The following is a 21,790-nucleotide window of genomic DNA, read 5'->3' as shown; positions in this document are numbered from 1 at the left end:
ATATCAATAGATCCTGAAAAAGCCTTAGACAATATCAGCATCCATTTCTGATAAAAACGCTCAGCAGTGTGGGAATAGAGGGATCATATCTAAACATAATAAGGGCCATATATGAAAGACCTACAGCCAACATCATACTCAATGGGCAAAAACTAAAAGCATTTCCCTTAAGAATAGGCACAAGGCAAGGATGCCCACTTTCGCCACTCTTATTTAACATAGTACTGGAAGTCAGCCACAGCAATCAGACAGGAAGAAAAAATAAAAGGGATCCAAATTGGAAAGGAGGAAGTGAAATAGTCATTGTTTGCAGATGACATGATACTATACATAGAAAACCCCAAAGACTCCATCAAAAGTTTACTAGTCTTAATAAATGAATTTGGCAAAGTAGCAAGACAAAAAATTAATGTCAAGAAATCGATGGCATTCTTATACACCAATGATGAACTCCCAGAAAGAAAAACTAAAAAAAAAACCAAAAAACCATTTACTATTGCGGCAAAAAAATTAAGATACCTGGGAATAAACTTAACCAAAGAAATAAAGGACCTATTCGCAGAAAACTACAGGTCATTGAAAAAAGAAATAGAGGAAGATATAAAAAAGTGGAAGCACATATCCTGTTCATGGACTGGGAGAATTAACATCGTTACAATGCCCATATTACCCAAAACAGTCTATAGATTCAACGCAATCCCCATCAAAATACCAATGGCATACTTCACAAAATTAGAACAATTACTTCAAAAGTTCATATGGAACTAAAAAGGCCTCAAGTAGCCAGAGCAATCTTGAAAAGGAAGAACAAAGTTGGAGGGATCACAGTACCAGATTTCAGGTTATACTACAAAGCCACTGTAATCAAAACAGCCTGGTACTGGCACAAGAACAGGCATATAGACCAGTGGAGCAGAACAGAGAACCCAGAAATGGACCCAAGGCAATATGCTCAATTAATATTTGACAAAGGTGGTAAGAGAATACAGTGGAGTAAGGACAGCCTCTTTAATAAATGGTGCTGGGAAAATTGGACAGCTACTTGCAGAAAAATGAAACTAGACCATCAACTTACACCCTACATGAGAATAAACTCAAAATGGATAAAAGACTTAAATGTAACTTATGAATCCATAAAAATCCTAGAAGGGACTGTAGGCAACAAAATATCAGACATCATACACAGCAGAATTTTTACTGACACATCACCTAAGGTAATAGAAACAAAGAAGAAAATGAACACATGGGACTACATCAAACTCAAAAGCTTCTGCACAGTGAAAGATACAATCATCAAAATGGAAAGGCTACCCACTGTATGGGAGAGCATAATTGCCAATGATATATCAGATAAGGGGTTAATTTACCATATATATAGAGTATTCATACAACTACACAAAAAGTAGACAAAGAATCCAATTAAAAAATGGGCAGAGGAACTAAATAGACACCTCTCCAAACAGGACATACAAATGGCTAAGAGACATATGAAAAAATGCTCATCATCACTAATCATCAGAGAGATACAAATTAAAACAACAATGAGGTATCACCTCACACCTGGCAGAATGGCCACCATCAACAAATCATCAAACAACAAGTTTGGCGAGGGTGTGGGGAAAAGGGGACTCTAGTGCACTGCTGGTGAGAATGCAGACTGGTTCAGTCACTATGGAAAACAATATGGTGTTACCTCAAATCATTAAAAATTGAACTTCCATTTGACCCAGTGATCCCACTTCTAGGAATATACCCCAAGAAGCCTAAAACTCCAATTCTAAAGAATATATGTACCCCCATGTTTGTAGCAGCACTATTTACAATCGCTAAAATCTGGAAACAGCCCAAGTGTCCATCAGTAGACGAATAGATAAAAAAGCCCTGGTACATATACACAATGGAGTACTATGCAGCTGTAAGAAAGAAAGATCTCTTATCCTTTGATACTACATGGAGGGACCTTGAAAGTAACATCGTAAGTGAAACTAGCCAAACTGAGAAAGACAAGTTTCATATGATCTCACTTATTTGTGGAATATAATGAACAGAACAGTCAGAGGAAATGGGGTAGTTCCAGAGATGCAGAAGTGGGGTACAGACTGACAATCACCTAAAGAGGGGAATTATGGGGTGAGATAAACCACAGAACTTATATGCATGTATGCATGAACAGTGGACATGGACAACAAACTGGGGACAGGGTGGGGAGGCAGAGGGAGGGGGGAATCAGTGGGGGAAAATGGAGAAACATATGTAACAAAAATTAATTAATAAAAAAAAAAATATATATATATATATATATATATATATATATATGAAATGGATGCTGGATTTTGTCGAAGGTTTTTTTGGCATCTATTGATATGATCATGTGGTTTTTATTCCTCATGTTATTTTTGTGGTTTATCACATTTATTGATTTCTGAATATCGTACCAGCCTTGCATAACTGGGATGAATGCCATTTAGTCGTGGTAGATAATTTTTTGGTGTATTGCTGTATCCGATTTGCTAGTATTTTTTTTTTCAGAATTTTGGTATCTATGTTCAACAGGGATATTGGTCTGTAGATTTCTTTCTTTGTAGTGTCTTTTTCTGGTTTTGGAATTAGAATTATGCTGGCTTCATAAAATGAGTTTGGAAAACTTCCTTCTTCTAGAATTTTTGAAATAGTTTTAGGGGAATGGGTATTAGTTCTTCTTTGAATGTTCGGTAAAACTCCCCCGTGAAGCCATCCTGGCCTGGGCTTTTGTTTGCTGGGATAGTCTTGATTACATCTTTAAATTCTTCTGTTCTTGTTCTGTTCAAGTTTTCTATCTCTTCCTGGTCTTGTTTTGGGAGACTATGTGTTTCTAGAAATTTGTCCATTTTGCTTATATTGTCAAATTTGTTGCCATATAATTGTTCATAGTAGTTGTTAACGATGTTTCGTATTTCTGGGGTGTCAGTTGTTACTTCTACTCTTTCATTTATGATTTAGTGTATTTTGGTTCTCTCTCTTTGTTTGTTCGTGAGTCTAGCTAATGGTCCATCAATCTTGTTTATATTTTCAAAGAAGCAGCTCTTTGTTTCATTGATCCTTTCAATTGTTGTTTTTTGGTCTCTATTTCTGTTATTTTTCCTCTGATCTTTACTAATTCCTTCCTTCTACTTGCTCTGGGGTTTTCTTTTTGGTTGCTCTCTAGTTCTTTAAGTTGTGAGGTTAGATAGTCTATTAGTGATTTTTCTTGTTTCTTGAGGTGGGCTGTAGTGCTATGAACTTCCTTCTCAGAACTGCTTTCGCTGCATCCCATAGATTTTGTGTTATATGTTCATTTTCATTGGTTTCCAGGAAGTTTTTTTTCTTCCTTAATCTTCTCAGTTACCCATTCATTGTTTAATAACATGCTATTTAGCTTCCATGTGTTCAAATGTCTTTGTGTGTTTTTTTTTTTTTTTTTGCAATTAATTTCTAGTTTCATGCCATTGTGATCTGAGAAGATGCTTGTTATAATTTCTGTCTTTTTGAACTTGTGGAGACTTATTTTGTGCCCTAACATGTGGTCTATCTTTGAGAATGTCCCATGTGCACTTGAGAAGAATGTGAATTCTGTGTTTTGGGGTGTAATTCTCTGTAGATGTCTATTAAATCCATTTAGTCTAGTGCTTCATTTAGAGTCTCTGTTTCCTTGCTAATTTTTTTGCTAGAGGATCTATCCTGTGATGTCAGTGGGGTGTTGAAGTCCCCTGCTATGATTGTATTGCTATTGGTTTCTCATTTGTAGTTCTCCAGAAGATTTTTAATATATTTTGGTGCTCCTATATTGGGAGCATATATGTTTATCAAGGTTATGTCTTCCTGTTAAATAGGTCCTTTCAATATTACATAGTGACCTTCTTTGTCTCTAGTTTTGGCCTTCATTTTGAAATCTATTTTATCAGATATGAGTATTGCTACCCCAGCTTTTCTTTTTTTCTTTTCTGTTTGCTTGTAAGATTTTTTCCATCCCTTCACTTTCAATCTATGTGAGTCTTTTGTTGTGAGGTGAGTCTCTTGTAAACAACATATAGATGAGTCATGCTTTCTTATCCATTCAGCTACTCTGTGTCTTTTTATGTAGCATTTAATCCATTTACATTTAAGGTGATTATTGAAATGTACTTATTTATTGCCATTTTTGTGTAGTGTGGTTCTATTTTTCTTCCCATTTCTCCTGCTTATTACAGCAGTCCTTTTAACATTTCTTGCAGTGCTGGTTTGGTGCTAATGTATTCCCTTAGCCTTTTTTTTTTTTTTTTTTTTTTTGTCTGGGAAGCTCTTTATTTGACCTTCTATTTTGAATGATAGCCTTGCTGGGTAGAGTAGTCTTGGATTCAGATCCTTGTTTTTCATGACCTTGATTACTTCATGCCATTCCTTTCTGGCCTGTAGTGTTTCTTGTGAGCAGTCAGCTGAGAGCCTTCTGGGGTTTCCTTTGTAGGTAACTTGTTGCTTATCTCTTGCTGCTTTTAGGAGTCTCTCTTTGTCTAATTTTTGGCAGTTTTATTACAATGTTTCTTGGTGTGGGCCTGTTTGGGTTCTTCTTATATGGGGCTCTCTGTGCTTCTTGAACTTGAATGCCTTCTTCCTTCACCAATTAGGAAACTTTTCTGTTACTATTTCTTCAAATATATTCTCTAACCCTTGCTCATTTTCTTCTTATTTGGGGACTCCTATGATGCGAATATTATTACGTTTGAAGTTGTCCCACAGTTCTCTTAAGCTGTCTTTCTGTTTTTTAATCGTTTTTTCCTTTGGTTTTCTGATTTGTTGATTTTTTCTACCCTCTCTTCTAATTCACTGATCCGGTCCTCAGCTTCCTCTACTCTGCTATTTAGACTTTCCAATGTGTTTTTCATTTCTGATATGTCATTTTTATCTCTTCTTGGTGGTTTTTAATTTCCAATTGGCTTATTTTCAGCATCTCTATGACCATACACATGCTGTTGAGCTTCGTCAAGATCATGACTCTGAATTCTAGTTTTGTTAACTTGCTTAACTGCACCTCATTTATCTCATCTTTGGTAGAGGTCTCTTGTTCTTTTATTTGGTTTTTGTTTCTGTTTTTCACCCTTTTGGATATCACAGTGGGCTTTCGAGACTGCCAAATTTTCCCTGTGAGTGTTGGTGTTCTGCTGTTTGTGACTTTCTCTCTTGGGTTTGGTGAAGCAGGGAGGACCCACTTTAAACACCACTGTCAAGTCTTAACTTTTCTGGTTTGAGTGCTAGCCCAGGGAATGGTAGTTATCCTCTAGCTCTTTTGCCTGGAGGCTATTTGTAGAGGTCTCCTGAAGAACCTTGCTTTCTGAGTTGAATGAAAAACTCCCTCAGGTGCTCAGTGTAGGAGGATATCCCCAGGGTGGGGCAGATACTGGTTGTTAATGGGCCTAAATTAGCATGTCAATGGCCACGAGGTGGGGTTGAATCTTGGAGGGAGGGGTTGCCGTCTATCCCCAGGGCCCTGGGAAGGAGTAAGATGACCACAGTCCTGTGTGGCTGCACTCAGCAAAAGCTCTGGTCACCCTCCAAATCCTGAGTGTCCCTACAAAGTTCTTGTCCAGTCTGCCTTCCCTCGGCTGGAGCCCAAGGTGAGTGGCTGTTGCCAATTTAGCCTCTGTCCAGACTCTGCGTCGTGGAGCCACCTGGGACTTTTAACCTGAGGGCGCTGCTTCCAGCCAAGGGCAGAGGAGGCTGTAGCACCAGCCAAGGGCATAGCACCCAGCCCAGTTCACAGGACTCATTCACGGTCACCGGTCACCGTACGCAGCGAGGAGGCAGCAGCTTCCAGGTGAGTCCCCTGGTCCCAGTCGAGTCCGCTGGTCCCAGCCCAGGCCGCTGCGGACCGTGGGCTCCCGGCCCCCTCCTTCATCCTCGCAAGCCTACCAGGATTGAGTCAGTGTCCCTGGTTATGTGGTCCTCACATCTGCCTTTTGGTTTCTCCTTCCTGATGACTTGTCTTTATTTTAGTTGTAAATCTAGTTTGGTCCTGGGAGATGGTCTGTGTAGCTTCCATTCACTCCGCTGCCATTTTTCTCCTCTTTCTAATTTATTTTTATTGTTAAGGGTATTACAGATATCCTCCATTTCCTCCCTTTCTCTCCCTTCACTCAGCTCCTGCCCCACCACAGGTCTGTCTGTGTTCATGGGCTATGTGTATATGCACATAAGTTCTCCACCCACCCCCATTTCCTCTGAGATCTATCAGTCTGTTCCATGCATCCATGTTTTGGGACCTATTTGTCAATACATTTTGTTCATTAGATTTCACATATAAGTGAGATCATTTGATATTTGTCTCTCTGACTGGCTTATTTTGCTAAGCATAATAATCTCCAGGTCCCTCCATGCTGTCTCAAAAGGTAAGAGATCCTTGTTTTTTACAACTGCAAAGTATTCTGTTATGTATATGTGCCACAGTTTTTTTTATCTACTTATGGGCACTTGGGCTGTTTCCAGATTTGAACTAACATCTATTCTTCTATTAAGTGTAGCAGTTCTTTGTACTTCTTTGGAAAAGTAACTATGACATTATTGAGTTAAGAATTCAGGTCCCAAGATTACTTAGGACTATTGGGCACTCCCAATTCCAGTTAAAGACTCTCTTATCCTCATCTTGCCTTTCTGATTGAAAACACAAAACTCCAATCAGCCCACTTCACCGGTCTTGAAACAAGTTTGACCCAAATTCCAGTCAGCCTGTTCCTGTACACCATGTCATATTTATGTCCTCCTGGAGGGTCTCATTTTCAGTCTAACCACAGTATAAAAACAATGAGTCATCTGAGACCAAAATAAACACATTTTGTTTAGGCTACCTAGGTAGGTAATCTCTCCTTTTGGGGACAGTTATTAAGCAAGGCTTCCATGAAGATTAGGGGAACAGGGGAGCCAAGGTATCAAGACAGTCAGGAGAAAAAAACTAGGAGAACTGCCTGTCAATTTTCCAAAGCACAATGACTACTTGTATTTGTATTAGCCTCCTAGTCACACATAAGATCCACTTTCCTTTTTTAAAAATGATCTGTAACTCACATTATTAAGGGATGGGTTCCTTTGTTTCACTTGTTTGTTTTCTTCACATAGCCATGAGGGTAGAACATCTGTCAACACCTTTCCTTCAGCCTACTTCTTTCATCAAGTCAAATCCTTTCAGGACATTAGTCTTGTCTCTTCTCTTCCCTCCCCTTCCATTCCCCTCACCTCTTTTCTTCTCCTCTCCTCTCCTTTTCTTAATTTATTATTGTTCTCCTCAGTGAATTGAGCTTCTCAATGCTCCTCCCATGAACTCCACAATCACTAACACTTTGCTGACACTCTCTTCATTTCTGACCATATGGTGGGAGCCTGGGATCAGCAGTTAGCCTTCAAAAGGAGAAGACTTGACCTGGCCAGTTTTGCTCAGCAGTTAGAGAATCCACCTGCAGACTTAAGTGTCATGGGTTTGATTTCAGTCAAGGGCACATACCTGCATTGCAGGTTTGATCCCTGGCCCTGGTTAAGGATATATGGGAGGTACCAATTGATGTGTCTCTCTCACATCCATGTTTCTCTCTCCCTTCCTCCCTCTCTTCCATCTTCCACTCTGTCTAAAATTCAATGGAAAATATCCTCAGGTGAGGATTTAAAAAATAAAGGAGAATCCTTGCCTCATCCCCCCTGGGGCCAGCCAAGCCAGCCCAGTGGAACTCTGGTGGCAACCTCATCAGAGTCTCCCTTCTGGGTATGAACAGAGCATTATAAAAGAAGAAGGAAACCCACCCATGATCCAACTGCTTTAGGCAACCCCCAGAGGGATATATAATCATGATCATTTCAAAGATGAGGACACCAAACCTTTGGACGGCTAAGTGGCTTTTCTAAGTGTTACCAAACTCAAGGGGTTCTACTTGGGGTGTTCAAAAATGAGACCTGATTGATGCAAGGCAGTTTTGTTTTGTTTTTTAATCCTCACCTGAGCATATTTTTTTTCACTTATCTTAGGCTGGAATAAGAGGGAGGAAGAGAGAGAAAGAAAAAAATTGATGTACATCAATGTGAAAAAGATACATCAATTGACTGCCTCACACACAACCCTGACCAGGGCCAGGGCCAGGGCCAAACTGCAACCATGGCATGTGCCCTTGACTGGAATGGAACCCGTGACTCTTTGGTCCACAGGCCAACACTCCAACCGCAGAGCCAAACCTGCCAGGGTACAGATGAGATAAACCAAAAAACTTATATACATGTATGCATAACCAATGGATATAGACAACAATGCTGGGGAGGGAGTGGATCAGGAGGAGGATGTCTGGGGGGTGGAGAGGAGAAGGGAAACATCTGTAACAAAAACAAATTAATAAAAATTGAAAAAAAAAAAAAAAAAAAAGACTCTGTAGCACCAGCCCTGGCTCAGGGAATTCTCAGAGATCCCAGCATCTCTTCCTAACAATCTCCATGGTAGGAGGGAGGCAGAAAGCAGCTGTGCTGTTCTAGACTTGCATGTCAAGTTTTCCTTTTGGTCCAACATTTTTAAAAATGTTTTAAATTTATTTTTTAAGTTATAGTTGACATAAAATATTATATTAGTTTCAGGGGTACATTATACAGATTAGACCCTCTTGGTCTAACTGTCACAAGATACCTGATTCTGAGCAGCTTCTTTTAGCCTAACAGAATTGGGGCTTTAGTGTCTTAAAATAACTCTAGTTCCTTGGTCTCTTGGGAAGTGTGAAACCTCTGCAAAGATCAAAGGGGAAACAAGTCCTAAATATGCACTCCTGGGACTCCTGCTCCTCTTGCCTGCAGCCTGTCCTTGGAATACAGGTGATATGGGGTAGGGAGGGAGCTGTGAGCATGCATTAGATCTCAGTTAAAAGGCTGAGCTGGTGGGAAATCACATCCACAACTCAAGACCAGTGTAGAACAAAACTTTTATTGCATGCTCCTGGGCGCAGGCAGGCTGAGCCCAGAAAAATGGGAGTCAGCCTCGAATAACAGTTGGGGTGTAGGTTATATACTCTGCTTCTAGCTTATGGAAATTCTGACATATTGTGACTGGCTCCTTGTCCACTTTGCAGTTGGATTGGTCTGGTATCACATCCTGCATCTGCTGGGTGATTCATTGTCTTGCAGATAATCCAATAACCTTACTTAACAGAAGGCTGAGCAAAGGTCATACAAGCAAGGAATTTTCCAGTTTCACTTTTTGCAAGCTTTTCCCTTTATCCTTTTAAATGTTACTAACCCTTTAACCAGTCATGACACTGGAGGGTGACAAAACATTATTCACCCATGACCTCATTTACAAAGGAAAGAGTAACCTGGAAGGATGGATATGAGTGGCACAAGAGGAGGACATAGGCCTCACACCATCCAGGTCTGCAAACAGGGTCAAGTAACCATGACCCTGAGATCTGAGCAATACTGTTGGACTTGGCAGGAAAGTGAGCCTCTGTGGGGCCACCTCATTTGGGAATTTCTGGTCCTCAGGGCCTAGGTATAGACATGATGGAGGGTGGGCCACAACCAACCAGCTAATTGTGGGACCAGTGTGTTCAAGTAACCTCAAGGAGCACAGAATCTCTTCTCTCTGTTGAGTTGTTATTTCAGAAAGCCAAAGGCTGAGTTCAGGCTCTGGGAAACCACAAAATGTTCAGCAGTTAAAAGGTGTCTTAGTTACAACCCAGCCCTGTACTCTTGGCTGCATCCCAAAAGGTACAAAGGAGTTGCTAGAGCCTGCCCTGACCTTCCTTCTTTGAAACAATTATCTTGCTTTGCTGATCTGTTTCCCCTCAACAGAGCCCTTAAAATAGCAGCATAGCTTCTATGAAAGGCAATTTAAGTTGACTGGTCTGGAATTTCCTGGAACCGTCCAGCACAGGGCACTCATTGCTCAGGCCCCTTCAGCTATCTCTCCAGGTGTCCTGGCCCAAGGTCATTCCTTTATTCAGTCCTCCACAACCCCACCTTTGCATTAGGTGGGATGTTGGTGGTGATTGTACTCAGAAAAGTCAGCACCACTCCCTTCCCTGACCTCCAGGGTGTAACTTTAGGGGCCAGAGCAGAATCTGAGCATCTGCAGGAAGAAGGAATCTGAGGTCACAGACTCAGCAATACTTTCTTTTTGTGGATGTTTTTATGTTACACTTTTTTACTTAGAGGATACAATTTAGAAATTCTCTCAAAATTATGCTTTACTAGTGAAATGACTAGCACTGGAATAAAGGCATAGAGATAGCTCTAGGTACTTCCCAGAGAATTTAGCTGATTTAAATGGCTTCTCCTTGGTGTTTCATCTTGCCAGCCTAGAGAACTCATTCTTTGAGAGTTCATCTTGTTTACACTTGTGGATGCTGACCCAGCTTAAACAAAACAACTACCACACAAAAATCATACAGACAGGCTGATGCAGGGTAGATATGTTAAAGTAGGTGGTTACAAAGATATGAGGTGTGAGAGGCAGCTGGAGCTCGGAGGAAATATGAATCTGACAAACTGAAAGCAGGCAATGGAGGTGGTAGGCTTCTATGTGAGGAAGAAAGATTCAAAGCCTCTCCAAGATGTGGTCTGCCTGGTGGCATACCACATAGGTGAAGGAGTCTTATAATTTAGATACCTATTGTTGAGACATGAGGGAGGGGATGGCTTAGTCCTTGCCTAGGAGCACTCCAGCCTAGGGGTATAAATCCTCTAAACTTCCAAGTATTGGAGCACTCAGTTAGGTCTTGGTCAGCTGAGCCGACCGCTAAAGGCACTTAGTTTGGTTTTGACCAGCTGAGTTGCCCACTCAGGTTCTATCTGAGTGTATTCCTTTTCATACAAATAAATTATGAATTGCTTTCACTGCTATTTGTTGTCTCTCGTTTGAGTTCATTTCTACTAATAAGATAAGAACTGGGGGCCCAGAGTATGTCCCTGGCTAGAGATCCCCTTGACCCCTGCTGACATCCTGGTTGTTATTTAGATCTTGAGTTTCAGGTTTCAAAACTGTAAGACCTCTTATCATGAGGTTGGAGAAGAGGTTATTTTGCTTTTGTTTTATGTCCAGAATCGGGAGGGCAAGGAATTAATTGTAATTATGATTTAATGCACCTTGCCTACCTGAGTGGACTTATTGTTCTACATTCTTACCCTCCTCGCTGTAGAAATTGCACTTTGGGAAATTATTGCATATGTCACATGCTAAGGGTAGACTGAAAATGACAATAATCTATAAGAGTCTTTTCCCCAGAGAATGAATAGGACATCTCAGAGTCAGTGAAAGATGTTTGGTTTTCAATTATAGGGAAATCTTTGGAATCGCTCCTGGGTCTAGTCTTCCCACATTTCTTCTGAGTGAACATGCCTCCCATTGTTTTAGGCATTTAACATGAATGAGGCCATGGAGACTCAGAGATGAAAGTAAAGGGGAAATAATTCAGACTATGTGGCAAATCTATCTTTCCTCCAATGCTTACACCTCCTGGGTTAACTTCTTTCTCCCATTATATTACCTTTCAGGATTAAGGGCAGGTCCCTTCATTAAACCAATTGTCTAGATTAACTGTCTTTTTTTAAATTTAATTAATTTATTTTTGTTACAGATGTTTCTCCTTTTTCCCCTATTGACACAGTCCTTTCATTCTTTACCCTTACCCCCCAGAATTGTTGTCTATGTCTATTGGTTATACTTTTTTGCATAAATTCTTTGGTTTTTCTCTTCCATCCCACCCACTCCTTCCTCTGAAGTTTGTCAGTCTGAATCTTACTTCTATGTCTCTGAGTCTATTTTGTTCATTACTTTATTTTTTTCATTATATTCACAGATAAACGATCATGTGATACTTGTCTTTCTCTGACAGATTTATTTCACTTACCATAATACTCTCCAGGTCCCTCCATGTTGTCTCAAATGATAAGCAATCTCTTTTTGTTGTATCTGCATAGTTATCCATTGTGTATATGTACCACAGCTTTTTCATCTACTCATCTATTGATGGACACTTGGGTTGTTTCCAGATCTTAGCAATTGTAAATAGTGCTGCTATAAACATAAGGCTACATATATTCTTTTGATTGGTGTTTCAGGCTTCTTAGAATATATTCCTAAAATTGGGATCACTGGGTCAAATGGCAATTCAATTAAAAAATTTTGGAGGGAACACCATATAATTTTCCATACTAGCTGCACCAGTCTGCATTCCCACCAGCAGTATACTCAGGCCCCTTTTCTCCATACCCTCTTTAGCACTTATTGTTTGATGATTTGTTGATGGCGGCCATTCTGACCGGTGTGAGGTAATACCTCGTAGTCATTTTAATTTGCATCTTTCTGATGATTAGTGACATTGAGCATATATTTTTTTTTACATGTCTCTTGGTCATTTGTATGTCCTGCTTGGAGAGGTGTCTATTTTGTTCCTCTGCCCATTTTTTAATTGGGCTGTCTTCCTTTGATTGAGTTGTATGAGTACTCTCTATATATGAGAAATTAACCCCTTATCTATCTGATGTATCATGGCAATTATGCTCTACCATGTAGTGGGTTCCCTTTCCACTTTGATGATTTATTCTTTTGCTGTGCAGAAGCTTTTTAGTTTGATGCAGTCACATGTGTTTATTTTTTTTCCTTTGTTTCTGTTGCCTTAGGCATTGTATCAGTAAAAATTCTGCTGCATGCGATGTCTGAAATTTTGTTGCCTACATTTTCTTCTAGGATTTTTATGGATTCACAAGTCACATTTCAGTCTTTTATCCATTTTGAGTTTATCCTTGTGTATGGTGTAAGTTGATGGTCTAGTTTCATATTTTCGCATGTAGCTGTCCAATTTTCCCAACCATTTATTAAAGAGGTTGTCTTTACTTCATTGTATGCTCTTACCACCTTTGTCAAATATTAATTGAGCATAATGTTTTAGGTCAATTTCTGGGTTCTCTGTTCTATTCCAATGATCTACATGCCTGTTCTTGTGCCAGATCCAGGATGTTTTGATTACAATGGCTTTGTAGTATAACCTGATATTGTGATCCCTCCTACTTTGTTCTTCTTTTTCAAGATTCCTGTGACTATTCAGAGTCCTTTTTGGAATGTTTGTTCTAGTTCTGTAAAATACAAAGTTTGGAGTGTTTGTTCTAGTTCTGTAAAATATGTCGTTGGTATTTTAATGGGAATTGCATTGAATATACAGATTGCTTGGGTAGTATGGACATTTTAATGGTGTTGATTCTTCCAATCCATGAACAAGGTATACGCTTCCACTTTTTATATCATCCCCTTTTTTTTTCAAGGTCCTGTGGTGTTCTGTGAACAGGTCCTTTACTTTTTTGGTTAAGTTTATTTCTAGGTATCTTAATTTTTTTTTGTTGCAGTAGTTAATGGGATTGTTTCTTTAGTTTCCTTTTCTGTGTGTCTATTATTGGTGTATAAAAATGCCAATGATTTCTGGATGCTGATTTTGTATCCTGCTACTTTGTCAAATTAATTTATTAAATTTAGTAGTTTTCTTCATGGAGTCTTTAGGGTTTTCTATGTACAATACCATGTCATCAGTGAATAATGACAGTATCACTTCTTCCTTTCCAATTTGGATTCCCTTTATTTTTCTTCTTGTCTGATTGTTGTGGCTAAGACTTCCAGTACTATGTTAAACAGGAGTGCTAAAAGTGGACATCCCTGTCTTGTTCCTGTTCTTAAGGGAAACACTTTTAATGTACCCATTTAGTACAATGTTGGCTGTTGGTTTGCCCTAAATGGCCTTTACTATTTTGACATTATCCCTCCATTTCCAATTTGATGAGAGATTTTATGAAAAATGGATGCTGGACTTTTTAAAATGCTTTTTCAGTGTCTATTGATATGATCAAATAATTTTTATCTTTCATTTTGTTTATGTGGTGTATCACATTTATCAATTTACAAATATTATACCAGCCTTGCATCCCTGAGATAAATCCCACTTGGTCATGGTGTATAATTTTTAAAATATATTGCCGAATTTTGTTTGCTAAAATTTTGTTGAGAATTTTGGCATTTATGTTCATCAGGTATATTGGCCTGTAATTTTCTTTCTTTGTAATTTCTTCATCTGGTTTTGGGATTAGAATTATGCTGACCTCATAAAAGGAGCTTGAAAGTCTTTCTTTCTCTTGAATATTCTGGTATTCAAGTTTGAGGAGAATAGGTGATAGTTCTTGTTTGAATTTTCAGTAAAACTCCCCTGTGTAGCCATTAGGACCAAGGCTTTTGTTTCCTAAGATTTTATTGATTACTTTTTCTACTTCCTTAATTGTTATTGGTCTATTTAGATTTTCTGTCTCTTCCCATTTGAGTTTTGGAATAGTATCTGATTCTAAGAATTTGTCCATTTTGCCAAGGTTGTCAAATTTGTTGGCATATCATTGTTGATAGTATTTTTTTACAATCCTTTGTATTTCTGTGGTGTCAGTATTACTTCACCTCTTTTATTTCTGATTTTATTAATTTGGGCTCTCTCTCTTTGCTTCTTGGTGAGTCTGGCTAAAGGTTGATTGATCATGTTTATCTTTTCAATGAACCACCTCTTGGTTTCATTGATCTCTTGTATTGTATTTTTTAGTGTCTATGTCATTTATTTCTGCCTCACTTTTATTATTTCTTTCTACTAACTCTGGGTTTTTCTTTTTTGTTCTGTTTCTAAATCTTTAAGTTGTTGGGTTAGATACTTTACTAAAATTTTTTCTTCTTTCTTGAGGTAAGCATGTATTGCTATGTATTTTTCTCTCAGGACTGCTTTTGCTGTGTCACATAGTTTTTGTATTGTTTTGTGCTAATTTTCACTAGTTTTCAGGAATTTTTTAATTTATTTTTTATATCATTGGTAACACATTCATTGTTTAATAACATGCTATTTTACCTCCATGTGTTTGAATGTGTTTTTATTGTAATTGATTTCTAGCTTCATGCCATTGTGATCTTAGAAGATGCTTGATATGATTTCAATCTTCTTGAACTTGTAGAGAGTTAGTTTGTGCCCTAACATGTGGTATATCTTCAAGAATGTCCTGTGTGTACTTGAGAAGAATGTGCATTCTGAAGATTTAGGGTGAAATGTTCTGTAAATATTAAGTCCAACTGATCTTGTTAGTCATTGAAGGATTCTGTGTCCTTGTTAAATTTTGTCTAGAAGATCTATCCAATGGTGTCAGTGGGGAGTTAAAGTTGCCTACTATAATTATATTGCTATTGATGTCTCCCTTGAAGACTTCCAGAAGTCTTAAAATATATTTTGGTGCTCCTATATTTGGTGCATATACGTTTACCAAGGTTATATCCTCTTGTTGGATTGAACCCTTTAATATTATGTAATGACCTTCTTTGTCTTTTATTATGGCACTCATTTTGAAGTCTATCTTATCAGATATGAATATTGTTACACTAGCTTTTTAAATTTTTTATTTTCATTTGTCTGCATAATTTCTTTCCATTCCTTTATTTTCATCCTCTATGAGTCTTTTGTTGTAAGGTGGTTTCTTGTGGCTCATGTTTTCTTATCCAATCAGCTACTCTATGTCTTTTGATTGGACCACTTAAGCTATTTTCATTTAAGGTTATTGTTGATAGATACTTATTAGTTGCCATTTTTATTTTATGCCTCCCTCTCTCTCTATTTCATTACATTATTACAACAGTCCTTTTTGCATTTCTTGCAGTGCTAGTTTGGTGGTGGTAAATTCCTTTAGCTTTCATTTATTTTTATCTATGATGCTCTTTATTTCACCTTCAATTTGAATAATAGCCTTGCTGGATAGAGTATTCTTGGATTCAGACCCTTGCCTTGCATTACTTTGTGCATTTCATGCCACTCCATTCTGGCCTGCAGTGTTTCTACTGAGAAATCAGCTGACAGTCTAGATGAAGCTCCCTTGTAGGTAACTTTCTGTCATTCTCTTGTTTCCTTTAAGATTCTTTCTTTGCCTTTAATGTTTGCCATTTTAATTATAATGTGTCTAGCTGTGTGTCTTTTTTGGTTCATCTTGCTTGGGTCTCTCTGTGTTTCCTGGACTTGTGTGACTTTTTTCTTCACCAAATTAAGAAAATTGTCTGTCATTATTTCTTTAAACAGAATCTCTATTTCTTTCTCCAATTCTTCACTTTCTGATTTCCCTATGATGCAAATGTTGTTACATTTTGTCCCAAAGCTCCCTTAAACTCTGCTCCTGCTTTTTATTTTTTTCCCCTGTTTGTTGCTCTATTTGGGTTTTTTTGTTTGTTTATTTGTTTTTCTACCTTGTCTTCTAACTTGCTGATTCAATCTTCAGCTTCTTCTAATGTACTATTGAATCCTTCTAAGATATTTTTCATATCAGCTATGTCATTCTTTATTTCCACTTGTTTTTTTGTTTTTTGTTTTTGTTGTTGTTGTTTTTTACGGAAGTAAAAAATACTGGCACAAAATTAATAAAATAAATTTTAACACAAAAACAGTTGATACATCCTCACTAAAGTCCATCTTTGTTTTAAAAGTAGACTAAAAGATAAATAGTCCTAGGGCTTTATCACCTCCCGAACAAAATGTCTTACCCCACCTTCCTCTTTTTTGCCCTCCAAGACCTAAAACCAGAAGCATACAAATTACCAATTTCTCCAATTCTTTTGCTAATAAGGCCATAATTTGAGACCTACTTTTTTTCATAGATGATTTTTAAAAATGATTAGACATGTCATCCTTGTCTTTCCTTAAGCCAGATTCTTCAGGTTTCTAAGACCTTTCTTTCTCTCCTAAAATGTGCTCGAGAATTTCTTATCCCACCTGTCCCACCAGTTCTGGCCCCTTTTTTCCCACTACACACAATTGATTATAACTGCAGCTCACTTAGCTCTCACCCCTGAATGTAAAAAATAAATTCTGGAAAATTAAAAATGAAATAACAATTAAAAAGTAAGAGTTCAGCTGATGTGGTTCTTTGAAATGTCTCAGCAGTTTCCCTGCCCCTTTGGTGTCCATCATTCATTGGTGTCTGGCTTGACATCAGTATGGCATGGAGTTCCTCAGGCATGTACCCCAGAAGGCTCTGCAGATCACACACAAAGTGGTACATATAGTGTTTTCCTGCTGTCTTATGGATGATGCTCTTGTCATAATTGTAGCATAGGCTATAGCTCAGCTTCTCATAATTCATCTTGAGCTTGTTTTTTCTTTTTCCCCATCGCCTGGCCACCTCATCTGGGTGAGAGAATTTGAATGCTCAGTCATCTCCTGTCCATCTGAGAAAAGACTGATAAGAATTATCAGTGAGTGATTCGAGAAGAAACTGCCACAGCTGGACTGGTACACAGCCTGCATAGTGAGCCAGGGCAGTGGCAGGAATGACAGGCTTACCCTTGTTGAGGTTAGCAAGGTCACATATTTCTTGTAGGTGTTTTTAGAATTATGGTTGAGCAGGGTGGCTGAATAGTCCTTGGAGTCAAAGCTGTCATAGGAGGGAACACACTACAGGCTATTGAAAGATGACGGGCTGCTCCAGGACAGGGTGAAGTGATCACAACTATCATAGCTCTCTATACTCTCAAATGTGTCCTGGCCCCTGAGTTTACCACGACTGGTCCTCCCCATGCACATGCTGTCTGGTGTTATGACTTTTTGTTTGATGGGAAAGTAGTCAGTCTACAAGGTATCTGTCAGCAGAGGGTACCAGAGAATGACCAAGGGGTAGTCGTTCTCATAGTGGAGGAAGAGAAATTTCTCTCAGCTAATGGAATGGAGTGTCTGGTAGGACTCTGCGATGAAGTTAGGCTCTGAGAACTGCAAAGGAAAAACACACTGAGCATGCTCAATACCATAGCTAATGAAGTAATCTAAGGTATAACAAAATTCTGGGTAAGTAGGGTTGGTTCCATTAACTTAATATGGTTTCACATCCTCTTCCTGCAGGATCTCAAGATGTTCTCACAAGATGTCTCAACAAGTCTGGGGCCAGCTCGAGAAAGCAGTCTTTCATCAGTGCACAGAGTGCTGCTCCATTCATACAGAACTTCTGGAAATCCACACCCTTCAGGCTGAACTCATTCATCATTCACATCACCCAGTTCCAAACATGGGTTTCTGTCCACTGCCAGGGGTATTTTGGAATTCCCAGTCTTTGCTGTTCTTTGGAGAAACCACTGAAAGTGGCTTTCAATGCCTGAGACATAATTTCTTTGATGCTTGGAGTTAATAGTGGGACATCTGCATATTCCATATCCAGGAAGGCAAAAAGCTCCAAATTGACTTTTTCTGTATTGATGCTGAGAGTTGGTTTGAGAACGACGGCCACCTTCATGGTGCCAGGTATTGGGGCTAACATGCTAATAGCAAGTTTTCTGTTATTCTTGTTGTTGTTGTTTTTTATGGGAATTCATAACAAGAAAAAGAAGATGGGGTACAACCCAATTTTATTCCCTAAAGATCTCAAATTCCTGCTGACTTTTTCCTCCGCCCAGAGGCACATGTCCCCACTCTTCTGTGAAGTTGGCTCTTTGCTGAGAAAAATCACACTCTCAGAGTCCCAGGCTCACCTGTGTAGCACCATTCCCTCTTGTCCATGCCTGCTCCTTTCTCTCGTTCACCTTTGGCCTCCACTCATCCCAAATCCCTGGAGCTGCTCACTTGTCCTCCCTCCTGTATATGCTCTTTCCTCCTCTTTAGCTATTTTTGCTTGATTTTATTCATAGCTTCTACCTCATTTTTTAGGTTGATGCAGTTCCTACTAAGCTCTTAATAATTCTCATTAAGTTACTTGTAGTTCTCGCTAAATTGTTTGAGCACCCTTAAAATCATTACTTTAAATTCCTTATCTGACAAGTTGCTTGCTTCCATTTTATGAAGTTTTTTTTTCTGGTGATTTCTCCTTTTCTTTCATTTGGGTGTTGTTTCTTTGTCTCGCCATCTTAGCAGTCTGGTAGTTCTAGGCCCAGTGAGGAATGGTGGAATGTGTAGGCAGTTCAGTGTGTATCAAATAAGGCTGCTGTGCCTCATCAGAGTTGATATATAACCCTAGCAACAGAAGCTTGGGAGCAGAATTTATCCCCAGACAACAGAAGCAAAGACCAGCTGCTGAGACCAATCCCAAAAAACTACAGCAAGACTGACCAGAAGTTGAGCCCTACGGGGCAGCAGCACTCCCCTGCTGCCAGCTGCAGGACCTGGGCCTCCACAGAGGCCTGTGCTACCCAGCAGCCCAAAAGAGTGATGGAAAGCTGGAGCCCAATAAGGACTGGTGCAACCCAGCTGTCCACAGGATAGGTGTAGACCCAGGTCTCCAAAGGGACTGTGTGATCCAGTTACCAACAGAACCTGCGGGGTTCTGAGGCACTACAGGGGCCTGTGGGACCTAGCAGCTCACAAGATAGGTGTAGAGATGGATCTCCAAAAAGATTATGTAATCTAGCTTCCTGTAGGACCTGCAGGGTTCAGGGGCACCAGAGAGGCCTGTGCGACCCAGCTGCCCAGAAGATAGGTGTAGAGCGGGGTCTCCAAAGGGACTGTGAGATTCAGCTGCCTGCAGGAACTGTGAGGTGCTGGGGCACCAGAGAGGCCTGTGAGACCCAGATACCCACAAGATGTGGAGTCGGGTCTGTTGCAACCCAGGAGAATCAACCTCACTCAGACACAAAGTAATTTTGAATATTAGGAGCTTTATTACCTGCACAGGGACTACAGCCAACCTACACAGAGGAGAACTGCAGTACCACTTAGCAAACTTCCAGCCCTTTTATAATCAGGGTTAAACAAGTACTAATTAGCAAGTGTGTGACAAAGATGGATATCGGCAGTTAGCCAGGTGCAGCACATACATTCTTTTTTTTATTTTTTTTAATCCTCACCTGAGGATATTTTTCCATTTTTTGTACAGATAGAGTGGGAGGGAGAGAGAGGAAGGGAGAGAGAGAGAAAAACATTGACGTGAAGGGTTACATCGAGTGGCTGCCACCCGCACAACCAACCAGGGCCGGGGACAAACTGCAACTGAAGTACGTGCCCTTAGCGGGAACCGAACCCGGGTCTCTCCGGACCGCAGGCCGACGCTCTAACCACTGAGCCAAACTGGCCAGGGCAGCACATACATTCTTAACAGTTACAGTTTTATGGAGTGAAAGGAAGCTTCAATTTCTCCTTATCAATTTGTTCACAGGACATGCTGGACATTGTGGCCCTAAAGCCATCATTATCCTTCTTTTATCTGAAGGATGTTACTTTTCGAATTCCCAGTTGAAGTCAAATTCCAGTTAATTTCTCATGGGGTTAAAGCTGCCTATAACAGGGTCTCCAAAGGCATTGCATGATTGAGCTGCCCATGGTATAGTCAGAGAGCATGGCTCCAACAAGGCCTGAGCTTTACAGCTACAGGTGGCACCAGCAACCAGCTGGGAACACAGCTCCAGAGGGGCCCACATGATCCAGTAGCAGCACCTACCAGGACACACCAATATAAGCCCCCAGTAGTCAATCCTCCAGGATCCACAGCAGGCAAGAGGCGACATGCAACAAAACAGTCTGGGAGGCACAGTAGCCTGATTTGATATACAGTGAGGCGCATATATATCCAAAAATCCCTCAATGGGTCTAGAGCTACCAGATGGCTAAAATGGGGAGACAAAGAAACAACACTCAAAATAATGAAAAAGAGGAATCACCAGAAAAGAAATTACAAAAAAATGGAAGAGAGAAACTTGTCAGATAAATAAGTCAAAGCAATGATTTTAAGGGTGCTTAAACAATTTGGTGAAAACTACAAGCAACTTAATAAAAATTATGAAGAGCTTACTGAGAACTACTTCAGCTTAAAAAAAGAGGTAGCAGCTATGCATATAAATCAAGAGGAAATAATGACATAGCTGTTATGAAAAATATCTTAGAAGGGTTCAATAGTAGATTAGAAGAAGCTGAAGACCAAATCAGTGACATAGAAGACAAGGTAGAGAAAAACACTCAAGTAGAGCAGCAAATGAAAAAAAAATTTTTTTTAACAGAAGGAAAGTTTAAGGGAGCACTGGGACAATACAAAACATAACAACACTCACATTATAGAGATACCAGAAGGAGAAGAATCAGAGAAAAAATAGAGAACCTGTTTGAAGATATAATGACAGAAAACGTTCCTGAACTGGTGAAGAAAAAAGTCACAAAAGTCCAGGAAACACAGAGTCCCAAGCAAGATGAACCCCAGATCATAATAAAAATCGCAAACATTAGAGACAAAGAAAGAATCGTAAAGAAGCAAGAGAGAGACACAAAGTTACCTACAAGGGAGCTCCTATTAGACTGTCAGCTAATTTCTCAATAAAAATGCTACAGGCCAGAAGAGAGTGGCATGAAGTGTACAAAGTAATGCAAGGCAAGGGTCTGGATCCAAGAATACTCTATCCAGCAAGGCTGTTATTCAAAATTGAAGAAGAAATAAAGACGTCATGGATAGAAAAAAGCTAAAGGAATTTACCACCACCAAACCAGCAATCCAAGAAATGCTGAAAGGACTGTTGTAAGAAGAAGAAAAAAGAGAGAGAGAAAGAAAGAGAGAGGCACAAAGGCATAAAATTGAAATGGCAATTAATAACTATCTATCAATAATTACCTTAAACATAAATGGCTTAAGGGCTCCAATAAAAAAACATAGGGTAGCTGATTGGGTAAGAAAACATGACCCATTTATATGCTGTCCACAAGAAACCCATTGCACAACAAAACACTCACACAGGATGAAAGTGTAGGGATAGAAAAAATTTTCCAAGCAAAAAGAAATGAAAAAGAAAAAAAAAAGCCAGTATAGAAATACTTGTATCTGACAAGATAGACTT

General features: G+C 39.4%; 1 pseudogene; it reads right to left on the bottom strand.

Moving 5' to 3' along the window:
- Positions 1-16,960: 16,960 nt before the first annotated feature.
- On the bottom strand, positions 16,961-18,276 carry LOC118619332 (annotated as a pseudogene).
- Between the last annotated feature and the right edge of the window lie 3,514 nt (positions 18,277-21,790).

Source organism: Molossus molossus, unplaced genomic scaffold (assembly GCF_014108415.1).
Source record: "Molossus molossus isolate mMolMol1 unplaced genomic scaffold, mMolMol1.p scaffold_m16_p_6, whole genome shotgun sequence".
Classification (NCBI taxonomy): Eukaryota; Metazoa; Chordata; class Mammalia; order Chiroptera; family Molossidae; genus Molossus; species Molossus molossus.
Note: the sequence above shows the minus strand (reverse complement) of the source record. Positions and strands in the feature narration are given on the sequence as shown.